Raw genomic sequence first — 25536 nt, 5'->3', positions numbered from 1 at the left:
AGTCTGCACAGTATACCTAGTTTAGGCCTATCAGTATATGCCTTACTTTTGACTTCAGTTTTATGCACAACGAGAACAGTGTTACGTCATGGACATGTACCTATTAGCAACTGAGGCATTTTGACGGCACTTATAATGATTTCTGAGATCAGTGTAGAAAAGTCTGTAGGAGAGTTAAAATCATGTTCGGTCGGGATTGCGCCAGTAATATGTCGGTTACTTCTTGTAGGTGCCAGACGTGGCACGAGAAGTTGAGAGCGCCATCGATGGCCATCTTCTACATGTCATCTATTCATTAGCGGCAGGGCTATTATTCACGATGTTACCATAGCAATGGAGCGTTAGATTCGAACGGAGCTATTTTTTAAACGAATAAACAAGTCCCATGGAATTGTCGTGAATTTCATATTTGTTTTGCTCATAATACGTTAAATACAGAGTTAAAGCTAGATAAGGTAGAAATTAGATAGATTTATTCGACAATGAGTAAAGTTTACCAGTAGAAAGTCCTAGTATGTCATAATTGAAACCTCCACGCTACTAGGTTTAATTCTCGACTATGTCTGCTGTATCCGCATTATCTGCTTTGTGTACCGTCATGAATACCGCACATTTCGATCGTTTTTAATGCACGGAGAGCTCGTGGCATTGTTTATGACGTTACCGTACCTGTTTGTATCACATTGTCTTTCAAACGCCTGCCTCAGTAAATCAGCATTTAAGAAATGTGAAGTTGTTCTAACAGGAGCATAGCTGTTTCCACATTTAACGGTTTATAAAGGCTAAGTAATGACACAACATTCCCGAAGAACAAATATTATCAAGCTTGTCAGAAAAGACGTCGCGGTGGCCTTACACTGTACAAAAGAAGCCTTTCTTTTGTAGGTACAGTTTTCGTCCTTATGTATACTTTCATTAAAATTTCCAGTGAAAGGCGACGAGCGAGACGGAAATCAAATTTACTATTCACTCTTAAGTTCCGATCGGTTTCTATTGACAAGTTGTGCAAAATTTTGCAATGACCTACCTACTGTGTTTACGCGAAACAAAATACCAAATAGAAACAACCCCCCCCCCCCAATAAAAAAACAGACAAACAAACAAAGCAAAACACATTTAAAACACCATGTATATACATGCAGATATTAACAACAACCCCCAAAAATAAATAATAATAATAACATATAAAATAAAATAGTGCTTCGGCGGGGAATCGAACCTAGGCAAACATGAGCATCAATTTAATCTTAAATAAATTGTGATTACTTAGCGAGAAAAAGATGAATGAAAAAGGCAATAATTAATTTGAATTATTGTTTTATAAAATTGAAGACAGAAAGCTAAAATTAACAAGAGATTACGCCTCATCGAGGCCATGGTTTCACTGAACGTTGAACATCAACCCAGTCCGAATCGACGTGAGCTCTCCATTGCAAGTCAGCTAGCCCACTTCTGGCCCGAAGGCCGGACTCTCATCGTAATCTCCCGGATGCTTTTGCGAACTAAGGGAGGATACGGAATTGGGATCCTAGGCCCGTATAAAAATTCCACCTTGGCGATGCCATTATAAACAAAGCAGTGTCTGTCATCCGATCGGCGCGATTCACACAGCCTGACAACAAACACCGACGCGCAGTGCTGTCTTCCAACCGTTCAGGCCACCACGCCAGCCTGTTGATTCTTGGGTCGAAATAATACTTAGAGTTCCAGATTGTTCCAAAACAATGTGATATGAATGCATACCATGCCCCAACTGGAGTATTGTACATTCGCACAAAAGTTTAACCGTGAAAAAAAAAAAACGAAAAAAAAAAACAAGAAAAACAAAAACACGAAAAGACAAGTAAAGCAAAAGCACACACACACACTAGACGTAAAATGACCTAACGCAGTGCTTGAAGTTTTGGCATATTTCCAGTCACCACGATCGTTTTGAATGTCTTGATGTGGAAGCGCCTAAATCAAAGTAGAGATGGTGTGCAAATAAGGAGGATTGGAGGTGACACAGAGCAGTTAAGAAATTCTGTGTTTAAATCTGGATATGTTTCTCCGTGCGAGCAGACGGTTCAGTGTGCTTAACTTGCTCCTCTTCTAGCTCAAAGTCTAAACTGCGTCATGATATAGAAATGTGCATGCACCCTGACAGGCCAAGCCCTCAGATATCAACGTTGGGGTATGATTTGTCAGTTGACAACTTCTAGCTATACTTTAGCGGACCCTAAACGTGACGGACTTAGTGTGTAAGATACTGGAAGGATTACTTCTGGTACGACACCTACAACAGCTATAAAATAGAAAGCTCCTGATTAAAACCCTAAGAGGGCTGCCAACCGTGACTGGAATAAACACCGTCGCGTTCTGACTTTACAGCGATTATAAAGGCCAGTCTCTTAACATTAGCAATTCCGTTCGATTTGTACATTTTTTTTTTTTACCATAGAATAGTTACAATACTACGGTGGCTTAATAGGGACCTAGGAAAGGAAACAAGTCTGCTCAAATCTGAAAAATTTGGACTTTTTGTCTCTACATTTGGACTTTTGTTATTGGATCCAAATTTTGAAGGGAAAAAAAGAGGCAACATTTGAGATAAAAAGACAACATTGTGAGATTTCGGGACACTGTTTTTCTTTCCTATGTCCTCATTAAGCCACCGTACAATGCTGACATATTGTGCACACAAAATTAAACTGCCGCATGCAACCATCACAGTAGTCTACTGCTGTACACATGTAAGTAAAGGTTTAGTAGCTACAGCGTGATAGTCTGGAGTCTATCTTGTCCGTGCGCGCATGCAAACAGTGATACAAGAGCGCCCACTAGAATATCGGCACAAAATCAGAAGCGCGCGCTCCGAAATATTTGTCTGCATTGCATGCTGTATGTACATAATACCTCCGTGCGCGCGTGTGCGTTGATCTATATACCAGTGTTTACTATACCGTCATACACAGTGGTTTTCAATGGAAAATATTTGTTGTCATTTTGTAGGCGTTCATATCAACACGTACTGTACTGTACTGGGCAGTTCTCTCTCCATTGCAAGCAGTGTAGTCTAGACGTTGGATATATCTTGACGTCGTTCTTCGCCTTAATTTAGTGTGTTCGAACGACTCCAATGACGGCCCGGGGTTGCAGAGAAGAAAAGGACGACATTTGAAGACATAGTTAACATAACGTGATTACGGTTAGTGATATTTTACATGATCTGAAGTTTTCTGTATGCATGTGTGTCTGTCTGTGAAGTTAGCCTATACATAGTCTGCACAGTATACCTAGTTTAGGCCTATCAGTATATGCCTTACTTTTGACTTCAGTTTTATGCACAACGAGAACAGTGTTACGTCATGGACATGTACCTATTAGCAACTGAGGCATTTTGACGGCACTTATAATGATTTCTGAGATCAGTGTAGAAAAGTCTGTAGGAGAGTTAAAATCATGTTCGGTCGGGATTGCGCCAGTAATATGTCGGTTACTTCTTGTAGGTGCCAGACGTGGCACGAGAAGTTGAGAGCGCCATCGATGGCCATCTTCTACATGTCATCTATTCATTAGCGGCAGGGCTATTATTCACGATGTTACCATAGCAATGGAGCGTTAGATTCGAACGGAGCTATTTTTTAAACGAATAAACAAGTCCCATGGAATTGTCGTGAATTTCATATTTGTTTTGCTCATAATACGTTAAATACAGAGTTAAAGCTAGATAAGGTAGAAATTAGATAGATTTATTCGACAATGAGTAAAGTTTACCAGTAGAAAGTCCTAGTATGTCATAATTGAAACCTCCACGCTACTAGGTTTAATTCTCGACTATGTCTGCTGTATCCGCATTATCTGCTTTGTGTACCGTCATGAATACCGCACATTTCGATCGTTTTTAATGCACGGAGAGCTCGTGGCATTGTTTATGACGTTACCGTACCTGTTTGTATCACATTGTCTTTCAAACGCCTGCCTCAGTAAATCAGCATTTAAGAAATGTGAAGTTGTTCTAACAGGAGCATAGCTGTTTCCACATTTAACGGTTTATAAAGGCTAAGTAATGACACAACATTCCCGAAGAACAAATATTATCAAGCTTGTCAGAAAAGACGTCGCGGTGGCCTTACACTGTACAAAAGAAGCCTTTCTTTTGTAGGTACAGTTTTCGTCCTTATGTATACTTTCATTAAAATTTCCAGTGAAAGGCGACGAGCGAGACGGAAATCAAATTTACTATTCACTCTTAAGTTCCGATCGGTTTCTATTGACAAGTTGTGCAAAATTTTGCAATGACCTACCTACTGTGTTTACGCGAAACAAAATACCAAATAGAAACAACCCCCCCCCCCAATAAAAAAACAGACAAACAAACAAAGCAAAACACATTTAAAACACCATGTATATACATGCAGATATTAACAACAACCCCCAAAAATAAATAATAATAATAACATATAAAATAAAATAGTGCTTCGGCGGGGAATCGAACCTAGGCAAACATGAGCATCAATTTAATCTTAAATAAATTGTGATTACTTAGCGAGAAAAAGATGAATGAAAAAGGCAATAATTAATTTGAATTATTGTTTTATAAAATTGAAGACAGAAAGCTAAAATTAACAAGAGATTACGCCTCATCGAGGCCATGGTTTCACTGAACGTTGAACATCAACCCAGTCCGAATCGACGTGAGCTCTCCATTGCAAGTCAGCTAGCCCACTTCTGGCCCGAAGGCCGGACTCTCATCGTAATCTCCCGGATGCTTTTGCGAACTAAGGGAGGATACGGAATTGGGATCCTAGGCCCGTATAAAAATTCCACCTTGGCGATGCCATTATAAACAAAGCAGTGTCTGTCATCCGATCGGCGCGATTCACACAGCCTGACAACAAACACCGACGCGCAGTGCTGTCTTCCAACCGTTCAGGCCACCACGCCAGCCTGTTGATTCTTGGGTCGAAATAATACTTAGAGTTCCAGATTGTTCCAAAACAATGTGATATGAATGCATACCATGCCCCAACTGGAGTATTGTACATTCGCACAAAAGTTTAACCGTGAAAAAAAAAAAAACGAAAAAAAAAACAAGAAAAACAAAAACACGAAAAGACAAGTAAAGCAAAAGCACACACACACACTAGACGTAAAATGACCTAACGCAGTGCTTGAAGTTTTGGCATATTTCCAGTCACCACGATCGTTTTGAATGTCTTGATGTGGAAGCGCCTAAATCAAAGTAGAGATGGTGTGCAAATAAGGAGGATTGGAGGTGACACAGAGCAGTTAAGAAATTCTGTGTTTAAATCTGGATATGTTTCTCCGTGCGAGCAGACGGTTCAGTGTGCTTAACTTGCTCCTCTTCTAGCTCAAAGTCTAAACTGCGTCATGATATAGAAATGTGCATGCACCCTGACAGGCCAAGCCCTCAGATATCAACGTTGGGGTATGATTTGTCAGTTGACAACTTCTAGCTATACTTTAGCGGACCCTAAACGTGACGGACTTAGTGTGTAAGATACTGGAAGGATTACTTCTGGTACGACACCTACAACAGCTATAAAATAGAAAGCTCCTGATTAAAACCCTAAGAGGGCTGCCAACCGTGACTGGAATAAACACCGTCGCGTTCTGACTTTACAGCGATTATAAAGGCCAGTCTCTTAACATTAGCAATTCCGTTCGATTTGTACATTTTTTTTTTTACCATAGAATAGTTACAATACTACGGTGGCTTAATAGGGACCTAGGAAAGGAAACAAGTCTGCTCAAATCTGAAAAATTTGGACTTTTTGTCTCTACATTTGGACTTTTGTTATTGGATCCAAATTTTGAAGGGAAAAAAAGAGGCAACATTTGAGATAAAAAGACAACATTGTGAGATTTCGGGACACTGTTTTTCTTTCCTATGTCCTCATTAAGCCACCGTACAATGCTGACATATTGTGCACACAAAATTAAACTGCCGCATGCAACCATCACAGTAGTCTACTGCTGTACACATGTAAGTAAAGGTTTAGTAGCTACAGCGTGATAGTCTGGCGTCTATCTTGTCCGTGCGCGCATGCAAACAGTGATACAAGAGCGCCCACTAGAATATCGGCACAAAATCAGAAGCGCGCGCTCCGAAATATTTGTCTGCATTGCATGCTGTATGTACATAATACCTCCGTGCGCGCGTGTGCGTTGATCTATATACCAGTGTTTACTATACCGTCATACACAGTGGTTTTCAATGGAAAATATTTGTTGTCATTTTGTAGGCGTTCATATCAACACGTACTGTACTGTACTGGGCAGTTCTCTCTCCATTGCAAGCAGTGTAGTCTAGACGTTGGATATATCTTGACGTCGTTCTTCGCCTTAATTTAGTGTGTTCGAACGACTCCAATGACGGCCCGGGGTTGCAGAGAAGAAAAGGACGACATTTGAAGACATAGTTAACATAACGTGATTACGGTTAGTGATATTTTACATGATCTGAAGTTTTCTGTATGCATGTGTGTCTGTCTGTGAAGTTAGCCTATACATAGTCTGCACAGTATACCTAGTTTAGGCCTATCAGTATATGCCTTACTTTTGACTTCAGTTTTATGCACAACGAGAACAGTGTTACGTCATGGACATGTACCTATTAGCAACTGAGGCATTTTGACGGCACTTATAATGATTTCTGAGATCAGTGTAGAAAAGTCTGTAGGAGAGTTAAAATCATGTTCGGTCGGGATTGCGCCAGTAATATGTCGGTTACTTCTTGTAGGTGCCAGACGTGGCACGAGAAGTTGAGAGCGCCATCGATGGCCATCTTCTACATGTCATCTATTCATTAGCGGCAGGGCTATTATTCACGATGTTACCATAGCAATGGAGCGTTAGATTCGAACGGAGCTATTTTTTAAACGAATAAACAAGTCCCATGGAATTGTCGTGAATTTCATATTTGTTTTGCTCATAATACGTTAAATACAGAGTTAAAGCTAGATAAGGTAGAAATTAGATAGATTTATTCGACAATGAGTAAAGTTTACCAGTAGAAAGTCCTAGTATGTCATAATTGAAACCTCCACGCTACTAGGTTTAATTCTCGACTATGTCTGCTGTATCCGCATTATCTGCTTTGTGTACCGTCATGAATACCGCACATTTCGATCGTTTTTAATGCACGGAGAGCTCGTGGCATTGTTTATGACGTTACCGTACCTGTTTGTATCACATTGTCTTTCAAACGCCTGCCTCAGTAAATCAGCATTTAAGAAATGTGAAGTTGTTCTAACAGGAGCATAGCTGTTTCCACATTTAACGGTTTATAAAGGCTAAGTAATGACACAACATTCCCGAAGAACAAATATTATCAAGCTTGTCAGAAAAGACGTCGCGGTGGCCTTACACTGTACAAAAGAAGCCTTTCTTTTGTAGGTACAGTTTTCGTCCTTATGTATACTTTCATTAAAATTTCCAGTGAAAGGCGACGAGCGAGACGGAAATCAAATTTACTATTCACTCTTAAGTTCCGATCGGTTTCTATTGACAAGTTGTGCAAAATTTTGCAATGACCTACCTACTGTGTTTACGCGAAACAAAATACCAAATAGAAACAACCCCCCCCCCCAATAAAAAAACAGACAAACAAACAAAGCAAAACACATTTAAAACACCATGTATATACATGCAGATATTAACAACAACCCCCAAAAATAAATAATAATAATAACATATAAAATAAAATAGTGCTTCGGCGGGGAATCGAACCTAGGCAAACATGAGCATCAATTTAATCTTAAATAAATTGTGATTACTTAGCGAGAAAAAGATGAATGAAAAAGGCAATAATTAATTTGAATTATTGTTTTATAAAATTGAAGACAGAAAGCTAAAATTAACAAGAGATTACGCCTCATCGAGGCCATGGTTTCACTGAACGTTGAACATCAACCCAGTCCGAATCGACGTGAGCTCTCCATTGCAAGTCAGCTAGCCCACTTCTGGCCCGAAGGCCGGACTCTCATCGTAATCTCCCGGATGCTTTTGCGAACTAAGGGAGGATACGGAATTGGGATCCTAGGCCCGTATAAAAATTCCACCTTGGCGATGCCATTATAAACAAAGCAGTGTCTGTCATCCGATCGGCGCGATTCACACAGCCTGACAACAAACACCGACGCGCAGTGCTGTCTTCCAACCGTTCAGGCCACCATGCCAGCCCCAGCCTGTTGATTCTTGGGTCGAAATAATACTTAGAGTTCCAGATTGTTCCAAAACAATGTGATATGAATGCATACCATGCCCCAACTGGAGTATTGTACATTCGCACAAAAGTTTAACCGTGAAAAAAAAAAAACGAAAAAAAAAACAAGAAAAACAAAAACACGAAAGACAAGTAAAGCAAAAGCACACACACACACTAGACGTAAAATGACCTAACGCAGTGCTTGAAGTTTTGGCATATTTCCAGTCACCACGATCGTTTTGAATGTCTTGATGTGGAAGCGCCTAAATCAAAGTAGAGATGGTGTGCAAATAAGGAGGATTGGAGGTGACACAGAGCAGTTAAGAAATTCTGTGTTTAAATCTGGATATGTTTCTCCGTGCGAGCAGACGGTTCAGTGTGCTTAACTTGCTCCTCTTCTAGCTCAAAGTCTAAACTGCGTCATGATATAGAAATGTGCATGCACCCTGACAGGCCAAGCCCTCAGATATCAACGTTGGGGTATGATTTGTCAGTTGACAACTTCTAGCTATACTTTAGCGGACCCTAAACGTGACGGACTTAGTGTGTAAGATACTGGAAGGATTACTTCTGGTACGACACCTACAACAGCTATAAAATAGAAAGCTCCTGATTAAAACCCTAAGAGGGCTGCCAACCGTGACTGGAATAAACACCGTCGCGTTCTGACTTTACAGCGATTATAAAGGCCAGTCTCTTAACATTAGCAATTCCGTTCGATTTGTACATTTTTTTTTTACCATAGAATAGTTACAATACTACGGTGGCTTAATAGGGACCTAGGAAAGGAAACAAGTCTGCTCAAATCTGAAAAATTTGGACTTTTTGTCTCTACATTTGGACTTTTGTTATTGGATCCAAATTTTGAAGGGAAAAAAAGAGGCAACATTTGAGATAAAAAGACAACATTGTGAGATTTCGGGACACTGTTTTTCTTTCCTATGTCCTCATTAAGCCACCGTACAATGCTGACATATTGTGCACACAAAATTAAACTGCCGCATGCAACCATCACAGTAGTCTACTGCTGTACACATGTAAGTAAAGGTTTAGTAGCTACAGCGTGATAGTCTGGCGTCTATCTTGTCCGTGCGCGCATGCAAACAGTGATACAAGAGCGCCCACTAGAATATCGGCACAAAATCAGAAGCGCGCGCTCCGAAATATTTGTCTGCATTGCATGCTGTATGTACATAATACCTCCGTGCGCGCGTGTGCGTTGATCTATATACCAGTGTTTACTATACCGTCATACACAGTGGTTTTCAATGGAAAATATTTGTTGTCATTTTGTAGGCGTTCATATCAACACGTACTGTACTGTACTGGGCAGTTCTCTCTCCATTGCAAGCAGTGTAGTCTAGACGTTGGATATATCTTGACGTCGTTCTTCGCCTTAATTTAGTGTGTTCGAACGACTCCAATGACGGCCCGGGGTTGCAGAGAAGAAAAGGACGACATTTGAAGACATAGTTAACATAACGTGATTACGGTTAGTGATATTTTACATGATCTGAAGTTTTCTGTATGCATGTGTGTCTGTCTGTGAAGTTAGCCTATACATAGTCTGCACAGTATACCTAGTTTAGGCCTATCAGTATATGTCTTACTTTTGACTTCAGTTTTATGCACAACGAGAACAGTGTTACGTCATGGACATGTACCTATTAGCAACTGAGGCATTTTGACGGCACTTATAATGATTTCTGAGATCAGTGTAGAAAAGTCTGTAGGAGAGTTAAAATCATGTTCGGTCGGGATTGCGCCAGTAATATGTCGGTTACTTCTTGTAGGTGCCAGACGTGGCACGAGAAGTTGAGAGCGCCATCGATGGCCATCTTCTACATGTCATCTATTCATTAGCGGCAGGGCTATTATTCACGATGTTACCATAGCAATGGAGCGTTAGATTCGAACGGAGCTATTTTTTAAACGAATAAACAAGTCCCATGGAATTGTCGTGAATTTCATATTTGTTTTGCTCATAATACGTTAAATACAGAGTTAAAGCTAGATAAGGTAGAAATTAGATAGATTTATTCGACAATGAGTAAAGTTTACCAGTAGAAAGTCCTAGTATGTCATAATTGAAACCTCCACGCTACTAGGTTTAATTCTCGACTATGTCTGCTGTATCCGCATTATCTGCTTTGTGTACCGTCATGAATACCGCACATTTCGATCGTTTTTAATGCACGGAGAGCTCGTGGCATTGTTTATGACGTTACCGTACCTGTTTGTATCACATTGTCTTTCAAACGCCTGCCTCAGTAAATCAGCATTTAAGAAATGTGAAGTTGTTCTAACAGGAGCATAGCTGTTTCCACATTTAACGGTTTATAAAGGCTAAGTAATGACACAACATTCCCGAAGAACAAATATTATCAAGCTTGTCAGAAAAGACGTCGCGGTGGCCTTACACTGTACAAAAGAAGCCTTTCTTTTGTAGGTACAGTTTTCGTCCTTATGTATACTTTCATTAAAATTTCCAGTGAAAGGCGACGAGCGAGACGGAAATCAAATTTACTATTCACTCTTAAGTTCCGATCGGTTTCTATTGACAAGTTGTGCAAAATTTTGCAATGACCTACCTACTGTGTTTACGCGAAACAAAATACCAAATAGAAACAACCCCCCCCCCAATAAAAAAACAGACAAACAAACAAAGCAAAACACATTTAAAACACCATGTATATACATGCAGATATTAACAACAACCCCCAAAAATAAATAATAATAATAACATATAAAATAAAATAGTGCTTCGGCGGGGAATCGAACCTAGGCAAACATGAGCATCAATTTAATCTTAAATAAATTGTGATTACTTAGCGAGAAAAAGATGAATGAAAAAGGCAATAATTAATTTGAATTATTGTTTTATAAAATTGAAGACAGAAAGCTAAAATTAACAAGAGATTACGCCTCATCGAGGCCATGGTTTCACTGAACGTTGAACATCAACCCAGTCCGAATCGACGTGAGCTCTCCATTGCAAGTCAGCTAGCCCACTTCTGGCCCGAAGGCCGGACTCTCATCGTAATCTCCCGGATGCTTTTGCGAACTAAGGGAGGATACGGAATTGGGATCCTAGGCCCGTATAAAAATTCCACCTTGGCGATGCCATTATAAACAAAGCAGTGTCTGTCATCCGATCGGCGCGATTCACACAGCCTGACAACAAACACCGACGCGCAGTGCTGTCTTCCAACCGTTCAGGCCACCACGCCAGCCTGTTGATTCTTGGGTCGAAATAATACTTAGAGTTCCAGATTGTTCCAAAACAATGTGATATGAATGCATACCATGCCCCAACTGGAGTATTGTACATTCGCACAAAAGTTTAACCGTGAAAAAAAAAAAACGAAAAAAAAAACAAGAAAAACAAAAACACGAAAAGACAAGTAAAGCAAAAGCACACACACACACTAGACGTAAAATGACCTAACGCAGTGCTTGAAGTTTTGGCATATTTCCAGTCACCACGATCGTTTTGAATGTCTTGATGTGGAAGCGCCTAAATCAAAGTAGAGATGGTGTGCAAATAAGGAGGATTGGAGGTGACACAGAGCAGTTAAGAAATTCTGTGTTTAAATCTGGATATGTTTCTCCGTGCGAGCAGACGGTTCAGTGTGCTTAACTTGCTCCTCTTCTAGCTCAAAGTCTAAACTGCGTCATGATATAGAAATGTGCATGCACCCTGACAGGCCAAGCCCTCAGATATCAACGTTGGGGTATGATTTGTCAGTTGACAACTTCTAGCTATACTTTAGCGGACCCTAAACGTGACGGACTTAGTGTGTAAGATACTGGAAGGATTACTTCTGGTACGACACCTACAACAGCTATAAAATAGAAAGCTCCTGATTAAAACCCTAAGAGGGCTGCCAACCGTGACTGGAATAAACACCGTCGCGTTCTGACTTTACAGCGATTATAAAGGCCAGTCTCTTAACATTAGCAATTCCGTTCGATTTGTACATTTTTTTTTTTACCATAGAATAGTTACAATACTACGGTGGCTTAATAGGGACCTAGGAAAGGAAACAAGTCTGCTCAAATCTGAAAAATTTGGACTTTTTGTCTCTACATTTGGACTTTTGTTATTGGATCCAAATTTTGAAGGGAAAAAAAGAGGCAACATTTGAGATAAAAAGACAACATTGTGAGATTTCGGGACACTGTTTTTCTTTCCTATGTCCTCATTAAGCCACCGTACAATGCTGACATATTGTGCACACAAAATTAAACTGCCGCATGCAACCATCACAGTAGTCTACTGCTGTACACATGTAAGTAAAGGTTTAGTAGCTACAGCGTGATAGTCTGGCGTCTATCTTGTCCGTGCGCGCATGCAAACAGTGATACAAGAGCGCCCACTAGAATATCGGCACAAAATCAGAAGCGCGCGCTCCGAAATATTTGTCTGCATTGCATGCTGTATGTACATAATACCTCCGTGCGCGCGTGTGCGTTGATCTATATACCAGTGTTTACTATACCGTCATACACAGTGGTTTTCAATGGAAAATATTTGTTGTCATTTTGTAGGCGTTCATATCAACACGTACTGTACTGTACTGGGCAGTTCTCTCTCCATTGCAAGCAGTGTAGTCTAGACGTTGGATATATCTTGACGTCGTTCTTCGCCTTAATTTAGTGTGTTCGAACGACTCCAATGACGGCCCGGGGTTGCAGAGAAGAAAAGGACGACATTTGAAGACATAGTTAACATAACGTGATTACGGTTAGTGATATTTTACATGATCTGAAGTTTTCTGTATGCATGTGTGTCTGTCTGTGAAGTTAGCCTATACATAGTCTGCACAGTATACCTAGTTTAGGCCTATCAGTATATGCCTTACTTTTGACTTCAGTTTTATGCACAACGAGAACAGTGTTACGTCATGGACATGTACCTATTAGCAACTGAGGCATTTTGACGGCACTTATAATGATTTCTGAGATCAGTGTAGAAAAGTCTGTAGGAGAGTTAAAATCATGTTCGGTCGGGATTGCGCCAGTAATATGTCGGTTACTTCTTGTAGGTGCCAGACGTGGCACGAGAAGTTGAGAGCGCCATCGATGGCCATCTTCTACATGTCATCTATTCATTAGCGGCAGGGCTATTATTCACGATGTTACCATAGCAATGGAGCGTTAGATTCGAACGGAGCTATTTTTTAAACGAATAAACAAGTCCCATGGAATTGTCGTGAATTTCATATTTGTTTTGCTCATAATACGTTAAATACAGAGTTAAAGCTAGATAAGGTAGAAATTAGATAGATTTATTCGACAATGAGTAAAGTTTACCAGTAGAAAGTCCTAGTATGTCATAATTGAAACCTCCACGCTACTAGGTTTAATTCTCGACTATGTCTGCTGTATCCGCATTATCTGCTTTGTGTACCGTCATGAATACCGCACATTTCGATCGTTTTTAATGCACGGAGAGCTCGTGGCATTGTTTATGACGTTACCGTACCTGTTTGTATCACATTGTCTTTCAAACGCCTGCCTCAGTAAATCAGCATTTAAGAAATGTGAAGTTGTTCTAACAGGAGCATAGCTGTTTCCACATTTAACGGTTTATAAAGGCTAAGTAATGACACAACATTCCCGAAGAACAAATATTATCAAGCTTGTCAGAAAAGACGTCGCGGTGGCCTTACACTGTACAAAAGAAGCCTTTCTTTTGTAGGTACAGTTTTCGTCCTTATGTATACTTTCATTAAAATTTCCAGTGAAAGGCGACGAGCGAGACGGAAATCAAATTTACTATTCACTCTTAAGTTCCGATCGGTTTCTATTGACAAGTTGTGCAAAATTTTGCAATGACCTACCTACTGTGTTTACGCGAAACAAAATACCAAATAGAAACAACCCCCCCCCCCCCCAATAAAAAAAACAGACAAACAAACAAAGCAAAACACATTTAAAACACCATGTATATACATGCAGATATTAACAACAACCCCCAAAAATAAATAATAATAATAACATATAAAATAAAATAGTGCTTCGGCGGGGAATCGAACCTAGGCAAACATGAGCATCAATTTAATCTTAAATAAATTGTGATTACTTAGCGAGAAAAAGATGAATGAAAAAGGCAATAATTAATTTGAATTATTGTTTTATAAAATTGAAGACAGAAAGCTAAAATTAACAAGAGATTACGCCTCATCGAGGCCATGGTTTCACTGAACGTTGAACATCAACCCAGTCCGAATCGACGTGAGCTCTCCATTGCAAGTCAGCTAGCCCACTTCTGGCCCGAAGGCCGGACTCTCATCGTAATCTCCCGGATGCTTTTGCGAACTAAGGGAGGATACGGAATTGGGATCCTAGGCCCGTATAAAAATTCCACCTTGGCGATGCCATTATAAACAAAGCAGTGTCTGTCATCCGATCGGCGCGATTCACACAGCCTGACAACAAACACCGACGCGCAGTGCTGTCTTCCAACCGTTCAGGCCACCACGCCAGCCTGTTGATTCTTGGGTCGAAATAATACTTAGAGTTCCAGATTGTTCCAAAACAATGTGATATGAATGCATACCATGCCCCAACTGGAGTATTGTACATTCGCACAAAAGTTTAACCGTGAAAAAAAAAAAACGAAAAAAAAAACAAGAAAAACAAAAACACGAAAAGACAAGTAAAGCAAAAGCACACACACACACTAGACGTAAAATGACCTAACGCAGTGCTTGAAGTTTTGGCATATTTCCAGTCACCACGATCGTTTTGAATGTCTTGATGTGGAAGCGCCTAAATCAAAGTAGAGATGGTGTGCAAATAAGGAGGATTGGAGGTGACACAGAGCAGTTAAGAAATTCTGTGTTTAAATCTGGATATGTTTCTCCGTGCGAGCAGACGGTTCAGTGTGCTTAACTTGCTCCTCTTCTAGCTCAAAGTCTAAACTGCGTCATGATATAGAAATGTGCATGCACCCTGACAGGCCAAGCCCTCAGATATCAACGTTGGGGTATGATTTGTCAGTTGACAACTTCTAGCTATACTTTAGCGGACCCTAAACGTGACGGACTTAGTGTGTAAGATACTGGAAGGATTACTTCTGGTACGACACCTACAACAGCTATAAAATAGAAAGCTCCTGATTAAAACCCTAAGAGGGCTGCCAACCGTGACTGGAATAAACACCGTCGCGTTCTGACTTTACAGCGATTATAAAGGCCAGTCTCTTAACATTAGCAATTCCGTTCGATTTGTACATTTTTTTTTTTACCATAGAATAGTTACAATACTACGGTGGCTTAATAGGGACCTAGGAAAGGAAACAAGTCTGCTCAAATCTGAAAAATTTGGACTTTTTGTCTCTACATTTGGACTTTTGTTATTGGATCCAAATTTTGAAGGGAAAAAAAGAGGCAACATTTGAGATAAAAAGACAACATTGTGAGATTTCGGGACACTGTTTTTCTTTCCTATGTCCTCATTAAGCCACCGTACAATGCTGACATATTGTGCACACAAAATTAAACTGCCGCATGCAACCATCACAGTAGTCTACTGCTGTACACATGTAAGTAAAGGTTTAGTAGCTACAGCGTCATAGTCTGGCGTCTATCTTGTCCGTGCGCGCATGCAAACAGTGATACAAGAGCGCCCACTAGAATATCGGCACAAAATCAGAAGCGCGCGCTCCGAAATATTTGTCTGCATTGCATGCTGTATGTACATAATACCTCCGTGCGCGCGTGTGCGTTGATCTATATACCAGTGTTTACTATACCGTCATACACAGTGGTTTTCAATGGAAAATATTTGTTGTCATTTTGTAGGCGTTCATATCAACACGTACTGTACTGTACTGGGCAGTTCTCTCTCCATTGCAAGCAGTGTAGTCTAGACGTTGGATATATCTTGACGTCGTTCTTCGCCTTAATTTAGTGTGTTCGAACGACTCCAATGACGGCCCGGGGTTGCAGAGAAGAAAAGGACGACATTTGAAGACATAGTTAACATAACGTGATTACGGTTAGTGATATTTTACATGATCTGAAGTTTTCTGTATGCATGTGTGTCTGTCTGTGAAGTTAGCCTATACATAGTCTGCACAGTATACCTAGTTTAGGCCTATCAGTATATGCCTTACTTTTGACTTCAGTTTTATGCACAACGAGAACAGTGTTACGTCATGGACATGTACCTATTAGCAACTGAGGCATTTTGACGGCACTTATAATGATTTCTGAGATCAGTGTAGAAAAGTCTGTAGGAGAGTTAAAATCATGTTCGGTCGGGATTGCGCCAGTAATATGTCGGTTACTTCTTGTAGGTGCCAGACGTGGCACGAGAAGTTGAGAGCGCCATCGATGGCCATCTTCTACATGTCATCTATTCATTAGCGGCAGGGCTATTATTCACGATGTTACCATAGCAATGGAGCGTTAGATTCGAACGGAGCTATTTTTTAAACGAATAAACAAGTCCCATGGAATTGTCGTGAATTTCATATTTGTTTTGCTCATAATACGTTAAATACAGAGTTAAAGCTAGATAAGGTAGAAATTAGATAGATTTATTCGACAATGAGTAAAGTTTACCAGTAGAAAGTCCTAGTATGTCATAATTGAAACCTCCACGCTACTAGGTTTAATTCTCGACTATGTCTGCTGTATCCGCATTATCTGCTTTGTGTACCGTCATGAATACCGCACATTTCGATCGTTTTTAATGCACGGAGAGCTCGTGGCATTGTTTATGACGTTACCGTACCTGTTTGTATCACATTGTCTTTCAAACGCCTGCCTCAGTAAATCAGCATTTAAGAAATGTGAAGTTGTTCTAACAGGAGCATAGCTGTTTCCACATTTAACGGTTTATAAAGGCTAAGTAATGACACAACATTCCCGAAGAACAAATATTATCAAGCTTGTCAGAAAAGACGTCGCGGTGGCCTTACACTGTACAAAAGAAGCCTTTCTTTTGTAGGTAGTTTTCGTCCTTATGTATACTTTCATTAAAATTTCCAGTGAAAGGCGACGAGCGAGACGGAAATCAAATTTACTATTCACTCTTAAGTTCCGATCGGTTTCTATTGACAAGTTGTGCAAAATTTTGCAATGACCTACCTACTGTGTTTACGCGAAACAAAATACCAAATAGAAACAACCCCCCCCCCCCAATAAAAAAACAGACAAACAAACAAAGCAAAACACATTTAAAACACCATGTATATACATGCAGATATTAACAACAACCCCCAAAAATAAATAATAATAATAACATATAAAATAAAATAGTGCTTCGGCGGGGAATCGAACCTAGGCAAACATGAGCATCAATTTAATCTTAAATAAATTGTGATTACTTAGCGAGAAAAAGATGAATGAAAAAGGCAATAATTAATTTGAATTATTGTTTTATAAAATTGAAGACAGAAAGCTAAAATTAACAAGAGATTACGCCTCATCGAGGCCATGGTTTCACTGAACGTTGAACATCAACCCAGTCCGAATCGACGTGAGCTCTCCATTGCAAGTCAGCTAGCCCACTTCTGGCCCGAAGGCCGGACTCTCATCGTAATCTCCCGGATGCTTTTGCGAACTAAGGGAGGATACGGAATTGGGATCCTAGGCCCGTATAAAAATTCCACCTTGGCGATGCCATTATAAACAAAGCAGTGTCTGTCATCCGATCGGCGCGATTCACACAGCCTGACAACAAACACCGACGCGCAGTGCTGTCTTCCAACCGTTCAGGCCACCACGCCAGCCTGTTGATTCTTGGGTCGAAATAATACTTAGAGTTCCAGATTGTTCCAAAACAATGTGATATGAATGCATACCATGCCCCAACTGGAGTATTGTACATTCGCACAAAAGTTTAACCGTGAAAAAAAAAAAACGAAAAAAAAAAACAAGAAAAACAAAAACACGAAAAGACAAGTAAAGCAAAAGCACACACACACACTAGACGTAAAATGACCTAACGCAGTGCTTGAAGTTTTGGCATATTTCCAGTCACCACGATCGTTTTGAATGTCTTGATGTGGAAGCGCCTAAATCAAAGTAGAGATGGTGTGCAAATAAGGAGGATTGGAGGTGACACAGAGCAGTTAAGAAATTCTGTGTTTAAATCTGGATATGTTTCTCCGTGCGAGCAGACGGTTCAGTGTGCTTAACTTGCTCCTCTTCTAGCTCAAAGTCTAAACTGCGTCATGATATAGAAATGTGCATGCACCCTGACAGGCCAAGCCCTCAGATATCAACGTTGGGGTATGATTTGTCAGTTGACAACTTCTAGCTATACTTTAGCGGACCCTAAACGTGACGGACTTAGTGTGTAAGATACTGGAAGGATTACTTCTGGTACGACACCTACAACAGCTATAAAATAGAAAGCTCCTGATTAAAACCCTAAGAGGGCTGCCAACCGTGACTGGAATAAACACCGTCGCGTTCTGACTTTACAGCGATTATAAAGGCCAGTCTCTTAACATTAGCAATTCCGTTCGATTTGTACATTTTTTTTTTTACCATAGAATAGTTACAATACTACGGTGGCTTAATAGGGACCTAGGAAAGGAAACAAGTCTGCTCAAATCTGAAAAATTTGGACTTTTTGTCTCTACATTTGGACTTTTGTTATTGGATCCAAATTTTGAAGGGAAAAAAAGAGGCAACATTTGAGATAAAAAGACAACATTGTGAGATTTCGGGACACTGTTTTTCTTTCCTATGTCCTCATTAAGCCACCGTACAATGCTGACATATTGTGCACACAAAATTAAACTGCCGCATGCAACCATCACAGTAGTCTACTGCTGTACACATGTAAGTAAAGGTTTAGTAGCTACAGCGTGATAGTCTGGCGTCTATCTTGTCCGTGCGCGCATGCAAACAGTGATACAAGAGCGCCCACTAGAATATCGGCACAAAATCAGAAGCGCGCGCTCCGAAATATTTGTCTGCATTGCATGCTGTATGTACATAATACCTCCGTGCGCGCGTGTGCGTTGATCTATATACCAGTGTTTACTATACCGTCATACACAGTGGTTTTCAATGGAAAATATTTGTTGTCATTTTGTAGGCGTTCATATCAACACGTACTGTACTGTACTGGGCAGTTCTCTCTCCATTGCAAGCAGTGTAGTCTAGACGTTGGATATATCTTGACGTCGTTCTTCGCCTTAATTTAGTGTGTTCGAACGACTCCAATGACGGCCCGGGGTTGCAGAGAAGAAAAGGACGACATTTGAAGACATAGTTAACATAACGTGATTACGGTTAGTGATATTTTACATGATCTGAAGTTTTCTGTATGCATGTGTGTCTGTCTGTGAAGTTAGCCTATACATAGTCTGCACAGTATACCTAGTTTAGGCCTATCAGTATATGCCTTACTTTTGACTTCAGTTTTATGCACAACGAGAACAGTGTTACGTCATGGACATGTACCTATTAGCAACTGAGGCATTTTGACGGCACTTATAATGATTTCTGAGATCAGTGTAGAAAAGTCTGTAGGAGAGTTAAAATCATGTTCGGTCGGGATTGCGCCAGTAATATGTCGGTTACTTCTTGTAGGTGCCAGACGTGGCACGAGAAGTTGAGAGCGCCATCGATGGCCATCTTCTACATGTCATCTATTCATTAGCGGCAGGGCTATTATTCACGATGTTACCATAGCAATGGAGCGTTAGATTCGAACGGAGCTATTTTTTAAACGAATAAACAAGTCCCATGGAATTGTCGTGAATTTCATATTTGTTTTGCTCATAATACGTTAAATACAGAGTTAAAGCTAGATAAGGTAGAAATTAGATAGATTTATTCGACAATGAGTAAAGTTTACCAGTAGAAAGTCCTAGTATGTCATAATTGAAACCTCCACGCTACTAGGTTTAATTCTCGACTATGTCTGCTGTATCCGCATTATCTGCTTCGTGTACCGTCATGAATACCGCACATTTCGATCGTTTTTAATGCACGGAGAGCTCGTGGCATTGTTTATGACGTTACCGTAACTGTTTGTATCACATTGTCTTTCAAACGCCTGCCTCAGTAAATCAGCATTTAAGAAATGTGAAGTTGTTCTAACAGGAGCATAGCTGTTTCCACATTTAACGGTTTATAAGGGCTAAGTAATGACACAACATTCCCGAAGAACAAATATTATCAAGCTTGTCAGAAAAGACGTCGCGGTGGCCTTACACTGTACAAAAGAAGCCTTTCTTTTGTAGGTACAGTTTTCGTCCTTATGTATACTTTCATTAAAATTTCCAGTGAAAGGCGACGAGCGAGACGGAAATCAAATTTACTATTCACTCTTAAGTTCCGATCGGTTTCTATTGACAAGTTGTGCAAAATTTTGCAACGACCTACCTACTGTGTTTACGCGAAACAAAATACCAAATAGAAACAACCCCCCCCCCCCAATAAAAAAACAGACAAACAAACAAAGCAAAACACATTTAAAACACCATGTATATACATGCAGATATTAACAACAACCCCCAAAAATAAATAATAATAATAACATATAAAATAAAATAGTGCTTCGGCGGGGAATCGAACCTAGGCAAACATGAGCATCAATTTAATCTTAAATAAATTGTGATTACTTAGCGAGAAAAAGATGAATGAAAAAGGCAATAATTAATTTGAATTATTGTTTTATAAAATTGAAGACAGAAAGCTAAAATTAACAAGAGATTACGCCTCATCGAGGCCATGGTTTCACTGAACGTTGAACATCAACCCAGTCCGAATCGACGTGAGCTCTCCATTGCAAGTCAGCTAGCCCACTTCTGGCCCGAAGGCCGGACTCTCATCGTAATCTCCCGGATGCTTTTGCGAACTAAGGGAGGATACGGAATTGGGATCCTAGGCCCGTATAAAAATTCCACCTTGGCGATGCCATTATAAACAAAGCAGTGTCTGTCATCCGATCGGCGCGATTCACACAGCCTGACAACAAACACCGACGCGCAGTGCTGTCTTCCAACCGTTCAGGCCACCACGCCAGCCTGTTGATTCTTGGGTCGAAATAATACTTAGAGTTCCAGATTGTTCCAAAACAATGTGATATGAATGCATACCATGCCCCAACTGGAGTATTGTACATTCGCACAAAAGTTTAACCGTGAAAAAAAAAAACGAAAAAAAAAACAAGAAAAACAAAAACACGAAAAGACAAGTAAAGCAAAAGCACACACACACACTAGACGTAAAATGACCTAACGCAGTGCTTGAAGTTTTGGCATATTTCCAGTCACCACGATCGTTTTGAATGTCTTGATGTGGAAGCGCCTAAATCAAAGTAGAGATGGTGTGCAAATAAGGAGGATTGGAGGTGACACAGAGCAGTTAAGAAATTCTGTGTTTAAATCTGGATATGTTTCTCCGTGCGAGCAGACGGTTCAGTGTGCTTAACTTGCTCCTCTTCTAGCTCAAAGTCTAAACTGCGTCATGATATAGAAATGTGCATGCACCCTGACAGGCCAAGCCCTCAGATATCAACGTTGGGGTATGATTTGTCAGTTGACAACTTCTAGCTATACTTTAGCGGACCCTAAACGTGACGGACTTAGTGTGTAAGATACTGGAAGGATTACTTCTGGTACGACACCTACAACAGCTATAAAATAGAAAGCTCCTGATTAAAACCCTAAGAGGGCTGCCAACCGTGACTGGAATAAACACCGTCGCGTTCTGACTTTACAGCGATTATAAAGGCCAGTCTCTTAACATTAGCAATTCCGTTCGATTTGTACATTTTTTTTTTACCATAGAATAGTTACAATACTACGGTGGCTTAATAGGGACCTAGGAAAGGAAACAAGTCTGCTCAAATCTGAAAAATTTGGACTTTTTGTCTCTACATTTGGACTTTTGTTATTGGATCCAAATTTTGAAGGGAAAAAAAGAGGCAACATTTGAGATAAAAAGACAACATTGTGAGATTTCGGGACACTGTTTTTCTTTCCTATGTCCTCATTAAGCTACCGTACAATGCTGACATATTGTGCACACAAAATTAAACTGCCGCATGCAACCATCACAGTAGTCTACTGCTGTACACATGTAAGTAAAGGTTTAGTAGCTACAGCGTGATAGTCTGGCGTCTATCTTGTCCGTGCGCGCATGCAAACAGTGATACAAGAGCGCCCACTAGAATATCGGCACAAAATCAGAAGCGCGCGCTCCGAAATATTTGTCTGCATTGCATGCTGTATGTACATAATACCTCCGTGCGCGCGTGTGCGTTGATCTATATACCAGTGTTTACTATACCGTCATACACAGTGGTTTTCAATGGAAAATATTTGTTGTCATTTTGTAGGCGTTCATATCAACACGTACTGTACTGTACTGGGCAGTTCTCTCTCCATTGCAAGCAGTGTAGTCTAGACGTTGGATATATCTTGACGTCGTTCTTCGCCTTAATTTAGTGTGTTCGAACGACTCCAATGACGGCCCGGGGTTGCAGAGAAGAAAAGGACGACATTTGAAGACATAGTTAACATAACGTGATTACGGTTAGTGATATTTTACATGATCTGAAGTTTTCTGTATGCATGTGTGTCTGTCTGTGAAGTTAGCCTATACATAGTCTGCACAGTATACCTAGTTTAGGCCTATCAGTATATGCCTTACTTTTGACTTCAGTTTTATGCACAACGAGAACAGTGTTACGTCATGGACATGTACCTATTAGCAACTGAGGCATTTTGACGGCACTTATAATGATTTCTGAGATCAGTGTAGAAAAGTCTGTAGGAGAGTTAAAATCATGTTCGGTCGGGATTGCGCCAGTAATATGTCGGTTACTTCTTGTAGGTGCCAGACGTGGCACGAGAAGTTGAGAGCGCCATCGATGGCCATCTTCTACATGTCATCTATTCATTAGCGGCAGGGCTATTATTCACGATGTTACCATAGCAATGGAGCGTTAGATTCGAACGGAGCTATTTTTTAAACGAATAAACAAGTCCCATGGAATTGTCGTGAATTTCATATTTGTTTTGCTCATAATACGTTAAATACAGAGTTAAAGCTAGATAAGGTAGAAATTAGATAGATTTATTCGACAATGAGTAAAGTTTACCAGTAGAAAGTCCTAGTATGTCATAATTGAAACCTCCACGCTACTAGGTTTAATTCTCGACTATGTCTGCTGTATCCGCATTATCTGCTTTGTGTACCGTCATGAATACCGCACATTTCGATCGTTTTTAATGCACGGAGAGCTCGTGGCATTGTTTATGACGTTACCGTACCTGTTTGTATCACATTGTCTTTCAAACGCCTGCCTCAGTAAATCAGCATTTAAGAAATGTGAAGTTGTTCTAACAGGAGCATAGCTGTTTCCACATTTAACGGTTTATAAAGGCTAAGTAATGACACAACATTCCCGAAGAACAAATATTATCAAGCTTGTCAGAAAAGACGTCGCGGTGGCCTTACACTGTACAAAAGAAGCCTTTCTTTTGTAGGTACAGTTTTCGTCCTTATGTATACTTTCATTAAAATTTCCAGTGAAAGGCGACGAGCGAGACGGAAATCAAATTTACTATTCACTCTTAAGTTCCGATCGGTTTCTATTGACAAGTTGTGCAAAATTTTGCAATGACCTACCTACTGTGTTTACGCGAAACAAAATACCAAATAGAAACAACCCCCCCCCCCCAATAAAAAAACAGACAAACAAACAAAGCAAAACACATTTAAAACACCATGTATATACATGCAGATATTAACAACAACCCCCAAAAATAAATAATAATAATAACATATAAAATAAAATAGTGCTTCGGCGGGGAATCGAACCTAGGCAAACATGAGCATCAATTTAATCTTAAATAAATTGTGATTACTTAGCGAGAAAAAGATGAATGAAAAAGGCAATAATTAATTTGAATTATTGTTTTATAAAATTGAAGACAGAAAGCTAAAATTAACAAGAGATTACGCCTCATCGAGGCCATGGTTTCACTGAACGTTGAACATCAACCCAGTCCGAATCGACGTGAGCTCTCCATTGCAAGTCAGCTAGCCCACTTCTGGCCCGAAGGCCGGACTCTCATCGTAATCTCCCGGATGCTTTTGCGAACTAAGGGAGGATACGGAATTGGGATCCTAGGCCCGTATAAAAATTCCACCTTGGCGATGCCATTATAAACAAAGCAGTGTCTGTCATCCGATCGGCGCGATTCACACAGCCTGACAACAAACACCGACGCGCAGTGCTGTCTTCCAACCGTTCAGGCCACCACGCCAGCCTGTTGATTCTTGGGTCGAAATAATACTTAGAGTTCCAGATTGTTCCAAAACAATGTGATATGAATGCATACCATGCCCCAACTGGAGTATTGTACATTCGCACAAAAGTTTAACCGTGAAAAAAAAAAAACGAAAAAAAAAACAAGAAAAACAAAAACACGAAAAGACAAGTAAAGCAAAAGCACACACACACACTAGACGTAAAATGACCTAACGCAGTGCTTGAAGTTTTGGCATATTTCCAGTCACCACGATCGTTTTGAATGTCTTGATGTGGAAGCGCCTAAATCAAAGTAGAGATGGTGTGCAAATAAGGAGGATTGGAGGTGACACAGAGCAGTTAAGAAATTCTGTGTTTAAATCTGGATATGTTTCTCCGTGCGAGCAGACGGTTCAGTGTGCTTAACTTGCTCCTCTTCTAGCTCAAAGTCTAAACTGCGTCATGATATAGAAATGTGCATGCACCCTGACAGGCCAAGCCCTCAGATATCAACGTTGGGGTATGATTTGTCAGTTGACAACTTCTAGCTATACTTTAGCCGACCCTAAACGTGACGGACTTAGTGTGTAAGATACTGGAAGGATTACTTCTGGTACGACACCTACAACAGCTATAAAATAGAAAGCTCCTGATTAAAACCCTAAGAGGGCTGCCAACCGTGACTGGAATAAACACCGTCGCGTTCTGACTTTACAGCGATTATAAAGGCCAGTCTCTTAACATTAGCAATTCCGTTCGATTTGTACATTTTTTTTTTTACCATAGAATAGTTACAATACTACGGTGGCTTAATAGGGACCTAGGAAAGGAAACAAGTCTGCTCAAATCTGAAAAATTTGGACTTTTTGTCTCTACATTTGGACTTTTGTTATTGGATCCAAATTTTGAAGGGAAAAAAAGAGGCAACATTTGAGATAAAAAGACAACATTGTGAGATTTCGGGACACTGTTTTTCTTTCCTATGTCCTCATTAAGCCACCGTACAATGCTGACATATTGTGCACACAAAATTAAACTGCCGCATGCAACCATCACAGTAGTCTACTGCTGTACACATGTAA

Source organism: Apostichopus japonicus, chromosome 3 (assembly GCF_037975245.1).
Source record: "Apostichopus japonicus isolate 1M-3 chromosome 3, ASM3797524v1, whole genome shotgun sequence".
NCBI classification, from domain to species: Eukaryota; Metazoa; Echinodermata; class Holothuroidea; order Aspidochirotida; family Stichopodidae; genus Apostichopus; species Apostichopus japonicus.
Note: the sequence above shows the minus strand (reverse complement) of the source record.